Source organism: Camelus ferus, chromosome 6 (genome assembly GCF_009834535.1).
Source record: "Camelus ferus isolate YT-003-E chromosome 6, BCGSAC_Cfer_1.0, whole genome shotgun sequence".
Taxonomy (NCBI): Eukaryota; Metazoa; Chordata; class Mammalia; order Artiodactyla; family Camelidae; genus Camelus; species Camelus ferus.
The window spans coordinates 67,606,825-67,618,913 of NC_045701.1; the positions used below are offsets into that span (position 1 = coordinate 67,606,825).

The 12,089-nt window shown below is 38.1% G+C and overlaps 1 protein-coding gene and 1 non-coding gene across 2 annotated transcripts in view; one reads left to right on the forward strand and one right to left on the reverse strand.

Annotated features, from left to right (window-relative positions):
* The window catches only part of SIPA1L1 (signal induced proliferation associated 1 like 1), a 340,124-nt gene that overhangs the window by 56,636 nt on the left and 271,399 nt on the right, over window positions 1-12,089 (forward strand).
* On the reverse strand, window positions 6,123-6,229 carry LOC116664617. The gene has a single exon (XR_004321135.1). It is a non-coding gene; the product is annotated as a U6 spliceosomal RNA (small nuclear RNA).

Sequence of the window (12,089 nt, forward strand, 5' to 3'; positions counted from 1 at the left end):
GACCGTATTTGACAACACTGTGGTATAATGGAAATTTCAATTCAGTAACTGGAATGAATTTTTTAAAAAGTTCTGTTTCCAGAGGAAAAAGAGAAGCATGTGAAGTGATAGATGTGTTAATTAACTCAGTGGAAGGAATCCTTTCACAGTGTATACGTACATCAGATTATCACATTGTACACTTTAAATGTCTTACGATTTTATTTGACTCCATATTTCAAAGTTGGGGGAAAAAAGGTGGCATGATAAAAATGGTGTAATATTCTGCTAAAATGTCATCTTTTAGCTCTTGTATCAGGTATTAATCCTAATTACATTGTATATGTATATGTATATATTTGTGTTGTTTTGAGTAGTGTTAATAATTTACCATATGTTAAATTGTGTTTTTTAAAAGATTTACTGTATTTTAAAATGTGATGCAATGAGTTAATGCTAAAATTTATAAACTAGAGCATGAACCTTAGATTCTATTATGAAGTTCAGCGAGCAAATGTTTTTCATTGTGGAGAATCTTGAGTTAGTCCTATTTTCATAATGTTTCTTGTGTAGGATATCTTACATCTTTTGATAAATACAAACTATTTCCTGACAGATTTTTCAAGGTAAAACTCAATTGACAAACTTCAAAACGTCCATTTAGAGCTGAGTCCGTTTCTTGGACTGGTTCCTGTGTGGCTAATGGATGATTTCAGACTGTGTTGAAGAGAAATATTAATAATGTCAAAGATCAGTTAAATGTAACCTTGGAAGAAATAACAATTTTGAGAAGAGTGCAGTGGTTCATCTTACGGTGTTGCAGTTTCTTCGTTGGACAGCAGCACCACCGTCCTCTCCAGTCCCTCAAGACGGAGATTTTAGCTGACTCGGGTTCCTTTTTTTCTGTTACCCCATCTGATTGTTTTCTATGTGTTGTCAGCTTTGTCTCTAATTCTCTCTTAAATTCATTCCTTTCTTGGGTCCCAGTCATTGCTCACCTAGAAAATTCTAACAATCTTGGTTCCGGCATTCCTGTACTCAGTGCCTTTCCTCTGGCAGGCTCTCTTCCACATCACTGTTGAAGTTTTTTGGGGGGAAATTAAAAAAAAATACATATATGCTTGTGTGTTTGTGCACATTATACCTACACATTTGGTTCTAATTGTGACCATCCCTAATAAACCTTTGGTGGTTCCTCATTGCCAATAGGCTAATCCAAACACTGTGGCATGTTGTTTAAAACCTTTGTGGAGTGGTCCAGCCTTCCATCACCAACTCCTCGTCCTTCTCGTAGCCCTTCTAGTTGGTTCCAGGGGATGAACTACTTTCTTTGCAATTTGTCATTGGTGCTGCTTTCTTGGCATCACTTGCCAGATGTGGTATTCAAACTTTTCTTTTATCAAGGCAGCTGTTTAACTGTACCAGCCACTGTTCCATCTTGTTTGAACATCTCATGTGAGTAAACGATGAGGCAGTTCTGCTGTCTAAGTAGCAAAGTTGGTTTTCTGCTTTACAAGGTGTGAGAAATTCCCACATAGAATTTTTTTTTCTTGAAAGGCTTTTGGCCTAAGTGGAATTAAGTAACTAAAAGTTCATTGCAGCTCTTTACGCTAATTTGTTGAAGGCTATTGTTTTCCAGTTTAGGCACTATTTGAAAGTTCTGAACAATTTTTGTCCATAAAATTAAGTTTTCAAATTCATATTAGAATTGTAGCATTCTCTTTTCCTGTGACAAATACTCATTTGTTTGAAACTATGTCAGGTGATGGATGTTAACTAAATTTTTGGTAATCATTTCGTATAATACACATATATCAAATCATCATGTTGTACACCTTGAACTGTAACACAATTATGTGTCAGTTATATTTCAGTAGAATGCGGTTGGGGGGGAACCGCACACACACACTCATTCCACTGGCCTACCTCTCCCTGTAGAACAAATAAGATCACAAAGCTTCATAAAGTGTTACCACCACCAGAGGTTAAAAAAAAATAATTTATACTTCAGCTGCCTGATAGAATTACAAGTCTGCCAGGTTCCATCTGAATGCTCCTCTGTATTTGAAAGTAAATATTCCCTGCATAACAGTAACTCTGAATAGCATGCCGTGTGCTGGTTAACTGACCCAGTTAGGATGATGGGATTCGATGGCTGTCTCTGTAATCATGTGATGATTGATCCCACATGAGGTCCTGGATGCCAGAAATGATGTTGTGAAGTAGGCATCTAGTTTCCCCAGTTTTACAAAGGACAAAGCCAAAGCTGGAAGACAGACACTGAATTAACAGTAACGCCAGTTCCTCTCCTGTGGCTCTCAGGGAAAATTTCCATGCAGCCATTAGCACTTAAGTGTTTCTTTGTATGTTTGATATTTAAAATGTGTTTCCATGGTTTATGCTTTGTTTACTCAAACACCATGTGCACAGCTGCCTTTTCTGTCCTCGCTTGTTTCGTCCCCGGATTGCTTTTCCTCTGCCTCTTCTCTGCCCATGGGACACTTAACTCCCTGTTCTTCCTTCATCCCATTGAGTTCATCTTCTGACCTTATGTCCTTTTGTCATCTTTGAAGCTGTACCTGTCAACGCTCTGGTTTGCGTTACTGCTGTTTTTCCATATCCTTCCCTATAAATTAGGTTGTAAACTTTTTGAAAGGAAAGTCTATGCCATTGTGATCTTTGGAGCACTGAGCTTTTTGCCCAGAACCTTATGCCCAGTCGATGTCGAGGAGGTGTTTGAATTAAAGTAAATACTTGTAGTTAAGTATAGCAAATAATTACATCTCAATTAATACCTGATTGCATGGCTGGTGAGGGTACAGATGGATCTCAGTTTTAATCAAGGCTGTGGCAAGTATAAGACTCTTTTTTTGAGAATAGGGAAACACAGCCTGACATGTTCTTTGTCGTTTGGGTCTGACCTCTCTGTGATGCTCATCACGTTCCATGATACGTGTTCAAGTCCTGCTCAGCTATGAACTTCCGCATTTCTAGTCTGTTTCATTATTAACCAAGTGTTTCTTAAATTCCAGTGGAGGGATGAGGAAGGCAGTTGATTATCTAGTTGCTTTATTCACCCCATCTGTTTCCTGAGTACGACAGCTGTTTCCACCTAGTGCCTTTGCCCATGGAGTCAGAAACACTGTGCAAATGTAGGTTCTGCTTCTTTCAGTGAGAGGGAAATGAAAAACTCACTTTCTAAAGATCTGCGTAGTTTTTTCAGGCCACAAGCTTTCCATTAATAGAGATCTTCTTGTCACCTTAGTACCCAAAGTGACTTTTCTGGTGTATTTGGCGCATTTTGTAAGGTGTCTTGAGCCTGTGCTTTCCTGTGGGGGATCAGGACTTTCTGTTCTGCAGGTGTGCCGTTTCAGAGGAAAACCTCTTTATTTTCATTTTAGAAATGGATTCAAGCTAGACATGCAGAGGACACACAGAACATCTCAGGTGACTTACAGCTATTCTGACATTATTACATAAAGAATTAAAAATTTTTTTGTTCTGTCTGTAGTAGTGTTTCTGAATTCATGCTTGGCAAAGGAGCAGACTAGGGGATGTTTGGTATCTACATCAGAAGTGGCTGCCACAGGAGGTAAAACACAGGTTGGGTTAGAAGGATGTTGACATGGTGTATGGTTTTTTTTTTTTTTATCAATATAAGTGTACTAAGAGGTTTGAGTGTTGTATTGACCTGCACATATTAAACATTAGTATTAGTTTTAATTAAAAAATATTTCAAGTGGACTGGAAAATACAGACACTTACATAATACTTTCCAACTTCACCAGATATTCAGTTTTGCTGTATTTGTTTTTGATCATGAAACATTTTGGGGAAAGTTGAAGCTCTGCTTTTCCCCCTTCTGATCACATACTGTTTTCTTGGCATGCATTTTATTTGATGGCTTTGAAAACAAACACCCTTGTCAGATTACGCAGTGAGTAGTTGAGTGGTGGTTTCCTTTTGGGAAATGAAGTTTATGTACCTCCCATTTTCAGATTTTGGTTACAGTGCTTCTGAGAGGTTGCGTGAACATGGTGTAGGGTCATTGAACAAGATGAAAAGTGTATTTATTTTGAAAAGTGAATTTGGTTTCATGTGGCCTTCACATTCTGATCAGTTGTTTGGCTTAAACAACATTTCAGAGCCACGAAGTGTTTCTTCGTACTGACTGTTAATCTGCTGAAATACCTGGACAGTCACGGAAATTGACCTTTGTTCCTTGAAGACTTTGTACTGTGGTTTCCAAGGGTGTCTTCCTTGCGTCGAGTTGACTTTGGTTGGTTTTGTTATTTTTCCCCTCAGCATTTCTTCCAAGTTATGGAATTTTCTGACTACCTCTTTTATTTACTTTTCTCTTTTTTGGGGATAAATATAATGCAAAAATCAAAAGGCTATTTGTTTTTCCTTAGTGCTTCCAAGTTTCTGCATAATTTTAATTCTGTGGCATATATTGTCATGGTTGTTCACCTTTCATTTAACTCTGAGGGTCTGTTAAAACTTGTATCCTGTTTTATAATAAAATTTATTTTTGATAGTTTCCAGAGAACAGAGAGGAAAAATATCTGTACTAAAATGCAGTTTTTTTGGTGTGTGCTTTTTATATATCATAATTAAGGAAAAATTAGAAAAACAGAAATTAAAAAGATACCCCAATGTTCGTATCACTCCTAAATGTCATAATCTTTTTTTGCCATGTAAATATTTATAAAATACGTATTTTAGTGTAGGTTATTGTTTATAATGTGCATTTTCATGTAATGTGAACAATAAACTAGTAATGTATAAATAATTTATACATACTGTATAGCATAGGGAACTATATATAACTTCTTCTAGTAACCTATAATGAAAAAGAATATGAAAAGGAATATTAAGTATGTACACGTATGACTGAAACATGCCATACACTAGAAATTGACACAACATTGTAAACTGACCATACTTCAATTTAAAAAACCCTAAATTATAATTATCCCATATCTGTAAGTTGGAGGTTGCATAATACGGTAGTAGGAACACAAGCTTTGTATCAAACAGACTTCGGTTTGGATTCTTGCTTGTCCTGTGACTCAGTTTGCTGTGTGACCTTGGCCAAGGGAGTTAATCTTGGGTAAGATTTAAAACCTCACTGATTCCTACTTGTACTGCTTTGTAAAATGAGAATAGAAACACCCATCTCCCTGGATTGTTAACGTCGTTACATGAGCCAGAGAATATAATGTGCCTGGTGTCCTGCAGGTGCTCAGACAGTAACTACTGTTGTTATTTATAAGGGCGATGGCTTAATTGAAAGACAGGTTTAGACACTGGCTATTTAAATCAGTCTCAAGGAGGAAGGTTCTCGATGCCCTAGATTGTACTTGAACTTGCTGCTGTGAAAGTATTTGTGATTAATGAGGCCTGTGTGAATAGTTTGGTAACTGCTGCTGTCCCCTTCTCCCAGAGTTGGAATAGGTAGCCATCTTTAAAATACATAACATGTAAGGAGGCATTTTTGAGGGTGGGGGGAGGTAATTAGGGTTATTTATTTAGTTATTTTAATGGAGGTGCTGGAGATTGAACCCAGGACCTTAGGCACACTAAGCATGTGCTCTGCCACTGAGCTATACCCACCCACACAAGGAGGCACTTTCTGAGAGATCGTCACATGTGTAATGAGCAGCTACTGAATAGAATTGTGTGTGTGTATATATGCATATATGTTGACATGTGTGCCTCTATTTTAATGTTTTTCATGTGTACATTGTGGATAATCGGTCTCCACTCCTCTTAACCTGGATGTCTTTCTTAGCTTCAGAGAACCTTCCCATGTCCTTCTCTCCATTATTTTCATATTTTCTTCTTGATTTTAATTTTTACAAGTACCAATGCACGTGGCTCCTCGCCTTTACTACGACTGGTAACGTGTACCTGCTGTCAGTTATTTATGTGTATGTATATAGAACTTGAAAAATGTTATCTGAAAGGAACCTTATCATATGGGTCTCATGTTCCCCATTCTCTCCTTTCTATGAATGTTGTATAGACTCTCCTCTGTGTCTGTTTGTTTGTTTATTTCCTGGCACTAACCTTCTATTTATTCATATTTTAATAACTGCAATAAAAGGAATGAAAGCTACTTTAATGAAAAAGGAACTCAGAAAAATATGGAACGCTTCACGAATTTGCGTGTCATCCTTGTGCAAGGGCCATGCTAATCTTCTCTGTATCGTTCCAATTTTAGTATTTGTGCTGCCGAAGCGAGCACCTCTGTGTCAGTAAGCGAGCACCTCTGTGTCAGTTTATACTTCACTTTATATCATGGAAGCAATACCCTTTAATTAATTAATTAATTAATCAATCATAATTCACATTAAAATTTTTATACCATTTTGAAAGGTTTCTTTCCCTTTACAGTTACTACAAAATATTGGCTATATTCCCCGTGTTGTATACTCTATCCTTGAGCCTATCTTAACCCAATAGTTTGTACCTCCCACTCCCCGAATCCAGTATTCCCTCTACCCCCTTCCCTCTCCCCACTGGTAACCACTAGTTTGTTCTCTGTGTCTGTGAGTCTGCTTTTTTTTGTTATATTCACTAGTTTATAGTATTTTTTAGATTCTACATATAAGTGATACCATACAGGATTTGTCTTTCTGTATCTAACTTAACTTAGGCAGCATAATGCCCTCCAAGTCCATCCGTGCTGCTGCAAATGGCAGAATTTCATTCTTTTTTATGGCTGAGTAGTAGTCTGTTTTGTGTGAATATATATATATATATATATCTCACAGCTTCTTTATCCAGTCATCTGCTGATGGATACTTAGGTTGCTTCCATATCTTGACAATTGTAAATAATGCTGCTATGAACGTTAGGATGTATGTATCTCTCAAATTAGTGGGTTTATTTTTTGTTTTTTGTTTTGGATATATACCCAGGACTGGAATTGCTGGGTCATCTGGTAGTTCTATTTTTAGTTTTTCAAGAAACTGCTGTTCTATTTTCCACAGTGGCTGCACCAATTTGTATTCCCACCAGCAGTGTACAAGGGTTCCCTTTTCTTCACATCCTCGCCAACACTGATTATTTGTGTTATTTTTGATGATAGCCATTCTGACAGGTGTGAGGCGATATCTCATCATGGTTTTGATTTGCATTTCCCTGATGATTAGCAGTATTGAGCATCTTTTCATATGCCTGTTGGCCATCTGCATTTCCTTTTTGGGAAAATGTCTATTCAGTTCTTCTGCCCGTTTTTAAAAATTTCCTTAAAATCAGTTGTTTGTTTTTTGTTTTTTGATGTTGAATTGGGAAGAGGTACCCTTTTAAATTAGTTTCTGAGTAATTTTATTGTGAGGTCATAGGAGATGAATGGATAAAGAAGATGTGATATATATTTACAACAAAATATTACTCAGCCATAAGAAAGAATGAAATAATGCCATTTGTAGCAACTTGGATGGACTGAGAGATAATCAAGTAAGTCAGACAGAGAAAGAAAAATATCATATGATATCACTTATATGTGGAATCTTAAAAAATGATACAAATTTTATTTATAAACCACAAATAGACTCAAAGACATAGAAAACAAACTATGGTTACCATAGGGGAAAGTGGGGGATGGAGGGATAAACTAGGAGTTTGGGATTAGCAGATACACGTTACTGTTTATAAAATAGATAAACAACAAGGACCTACTGTATAGCTCAGAGAACTATATTTATTATCTTGTAATAAAATAAACAATCTTATGGTTACCAGGGAAAAGTGGGTGAGAAGGAATAAATTTGGGAATTTGAGATTTGCGCATGACAGTCACTATATATAAAAATAGATAAAAGATTTCTTCTGTATAGCACAGGAAACTATATTCAGTATCTTGTAATAACCTTTAATGAAAAAGAATATGAAAACTAATGTGTGTGTGTGTACACACATGACTGGGACATTATGCTGTACACCAGAAATTGACATTGTAACTGACTATATGTCAATTAAAAAAGAAAAGAATTACAGGGAAAGGAAGAAAAAGAAGTAGTTTATACAACTTGGAATCAAAGAACCATTGGTACTTTTCCGGGAAGAACATTTTTCTGTGTCTTCACAAGCTGTCAAATCCATTAACGTTAAGAAATGCAAGTTCTGTGGTCCTTTGATAAGTGGGTTGTTGCAATAACAGCAAATTAGATTTGTTCGGGAGGATTTATTTTTCCAATAGCCATATCGATTTTTACCCAGAATTCATTATGTGAGAGTTTACAATGAAACTGTTTAATGTGTTTCAAGGTTTTTCCTTCTTTGACGTTGAAGTAATATGTTTTCTTATTTATTTTTTAGATTTTAAATTTCCTTTAAAGCTGGGCTAGTGTCCCTTAATTCTCAAGGATAATTACTGCTCGTCTTGCGATCGCATAAGCTTAATACAGTAGGATGAAAGAAACAAGTGCCTATGGATTAATTTATTCAGTTTGTCATCCTCATGGAGAAATCCCTTTGGATAACGTCTTGTCTTTCTAATGCCAGATGCTGATTTCAGCAGCACCTGATTGCTTTTCATAAAGAAAGTAACTAAAAAGCTTTGAAAAAAAAAAAAAAAAGCCTTGGCCCTGCAGGGTTCTGCTAAATGTCTTCCCTCTTTATCTATTGAGTTTTTTTTTTTTTTTTTTTTTTGGTGTGTATGCTTTTCATGTGCTTATTGTGTTTACAGGATGATTTTACGTTTCTCAGCCTTTACATATTGTAGACAGTTTTGGGCTACAACGTGAAGCCTGCATCAGTTTTGAATTATCTTTGTACCATCTTGCGCATGTCCTTTTGTTTCTTTTGTTCTGTAGCATTTTCTTTGGTCTGTGGCCTAAGTCTAGATTTTTCCTCTTTAGAAAGAAAACTTTGATGGAGAGGGAAGATAGAACTTAGTGAATTTGGCGGAGGGGGATCAGGAAGACGCGAGGCTTATAATTATTTCTAATTCAATTTATACCGAACCCCCTGGAAATCCACAGTGGATGAACTTACTCCGTTTTAAAGACAGACTTAGAAAGTGTGAACTAAGATCGCAGAATCATTAGTGCTGATCACGAGGCTTTTCCAGGTGGGGTGAGATGTTATTGATGACTTCTGTAGACGCTGGAGGTATTTCTACCAGAAATGCAATTAGAATGCAGTTATTTCTGACTTTTTGAGATGATAAACACAGTATCTTTTTGCTTTTCTTTTCGTTTGCTTTCTCTTAATGGAGAGCCGTCTTTCAGGGTTTTAGCAGTTTTACAGCATCCACCAGGTGGTAGAGTGGTGTCTGGGCTTCCCAGGATGTCCTGGTCCCTCCTTTGGAGTACTATTGCTGTCCTGTTATACAGATTCTTTAAAAGGGCCCGGCATTGTAAAGCACTTATTTCATGGTTCGTGCTGTGCACGAAGTGATATGTGGTCGCACCATGTTTAAGGTGTGGTTGGAATTTTCGTGAATGGATTGCTGGGTCTTCTCTCCCTTGCCCCCTGATTTCTAAACAAAACCAGACAACAGTTAGTAGTATTTTACCAGGCCCCCTGAGGGGAGGTGAGATGACTGAGTTGAATCAGAATGTGTAGCCTGTGGGATGTGATTGAAACTGTCCATAAAGGGCTGGTCATACTGCTCTTGCAGTTCAGGTCTCAAGTATGGCCTCGATTTGACCCTCTGCCCCCTGCCCCTGCCTTCAGGAAGATGTTTACCCCGCTGATTCTGGGCCCAGACTCACCTGTACTCTGCACACCATTGTGGAAATGGTTCAGAGGCACAGAAGGAGTCTTACCGTCAGAATGGTAACTCCGCTTCTCCTGCCCGTTTCTTTCCTCTGTTTGAAGAATAGTGTGGAAGAGGATTCTAGTCAGACCTGGGTCTGCATCTGAGCTCTTGCTGAGTAGTTGTGTGGCCACAGGGAACATGCTTCACCTTTTAGGCCTCAAATCTCAAATGTAAAATTGAGACTTTGCCGATGACCTCCTTGTGCTTTGGTGAAGCACAACCACGTGACTGCTGTCCTGAATTTAATGTTCAGCGCCCCCCCCTGCTTTTTAAAATGAGTATCTCTGTAAACAATACAGTAATCCCCCTTTATCTGAGGTTTCTCTTTTTGTGGTCCAAAAATAGTAAATAGAAAATTCCTGAAATAAAGTTTATAAGTTTTAAATTGTGAGCTGTTTTGAGTAATGTGATGAAATCTGGCACCGTCCTGCCCTGGATGTGAACCATCTCTTTGTCCACATCGCTGCCTGTTAGTCACCTTGCAGCCAGTTCAGTTTTTCTGGTTGGTATTGACTGTTGTGGTATCACCGTGCTTGTGGTCAGTGACTCTTATTTTGCTTAATAATGGCCTCAAATCACAAGAGTTGTGATGCTGGCAATTCAGATGTGCCAAAGAGAAGCCGTGTAGGGAAAAGGTCAAAGTTCTTGACTTAATAAGGAAAGAAAAAAATTATATGCTAAGGCTGCTAGGGGCTACAGTGAGGCTGAATCTTCCATCCATGAAATTATAAAGAAGGAAGAAGAAATTCATGCTAGTTTGGCTGTTGCATCTCAAGCTGCAAAAGTTATGGCCATGGTGCGTGATAAGTGCTTAGTTAAAATGGAAAAGGCATTAAGTTTGTACAGTAAGGTATTTTGAGAGTGACTGCATTCCCATAACTTATCTTACAATGTGTTGTTATAATTGTTCTATTTTATAGTTAACTATTGTTGCTCATTGCTTACTGTGCCTAATTTATGAATGAAACTTCATCATAGGTATGTATAGGAAAAAACATGGTAGGTACAGGCATACCCCGTCTTGTTGTGCCTGGCTTTATCGTGCTTTGCAGTATTGCATTTTTCACAAGGTGTGCGCAACCCCACATCAGGCATTTGCTCACTTCACGTCTCTGTGTCACATTTTAATAATTCTCAAAATATTTCAAGCTCTCCACCAGCAAAAAGATTACGACTCCTTGAAGGCTCCAATGATAGCATCTTTTAGCAATAAAGTATTTTCAAATTAAAGTATGTACTTTTTTTTTAGACATAATGCTATCGCACACTTAATAGACTACAGGATAGTGAAAACATGACTTTTATATGCACTGGGGAACCAAAAAATGTGTGTGACTTGTTTATTGGGATATTTGCTTTTTGCAGTGGTCTGGACTGAACTTGCAACATGTTTGAGGTCTGCCTGTATAGGGCTTGATACTATCTGTGGTTTCAGGCACCCATGGGGGTCTTGTATCCCTTAAGGATAAGAAGGGACCACTGTGTGTTTGTAGCTTTGCCTGTCTGGGCTCTGTGAAAGTGGTGTCCTGTAGTGTCCAGTCTCTCGTAAGAGGGCTTCATCACCGCCAGGCCATGGAGAACCACCGGCTCCCTGCTTGGCCTGTCTGATGGACGTGGATGTGGGTTGCAGCTTTTTCTTTGGTGTTCGGCTGGAGTAGAGTGGTTTCTATCTAAAACATTTTTGTCTTTCTAGGCTTCCCGCCTTACTGGTCCTCTAGAGCAGGCTTTTTGTGATACTGGGTCAGAGGCAGGGGCAGCATTATGTGACATGGGGGCATGAATCCAGTAAGGACGTAAATAGAGGTTAATGGGAACCAGATTCCCCACTCTTACAGGAATGGAAAGGTGAAACTAGAACGAATCTTGTAGTGTGTGATTGGAATTCAGGGTATTTGCCTGAACTGATGGTCTTCAGTATACATGGATGGACACCGGAAGAAAGAAGTAAGTGTGCACATATATGTGTGTGCTTCTGTTCACTTAGATGACCTAGGAACAGCGATAATCTGTTTGCAATATGCATACCCCGATCTTGGTTTCTAAATATCTTTTTTTCCCCACTAAAATGGTTGGAATTACCAGACTAAAATAATCACTCTTAGGCAGCTATCATAGAATAATTAACTTGGCCAAGAATTATCAGTGGACTTCAAGTGTTGGGTGAAAGTTGGTTGGGAAATAGGAAATCTATATAGTCTGAAAGTATCACCTCACAAAATACTTTTTCAATACAGAGGGGAAGAGAGTCACTTTACAGGGGGGAAGTCTGGCAGATGGCACCCAGTCAAGTGATGGAAGTTCACATTACCCGTCAGGGAGAGACACTGAAACCGCA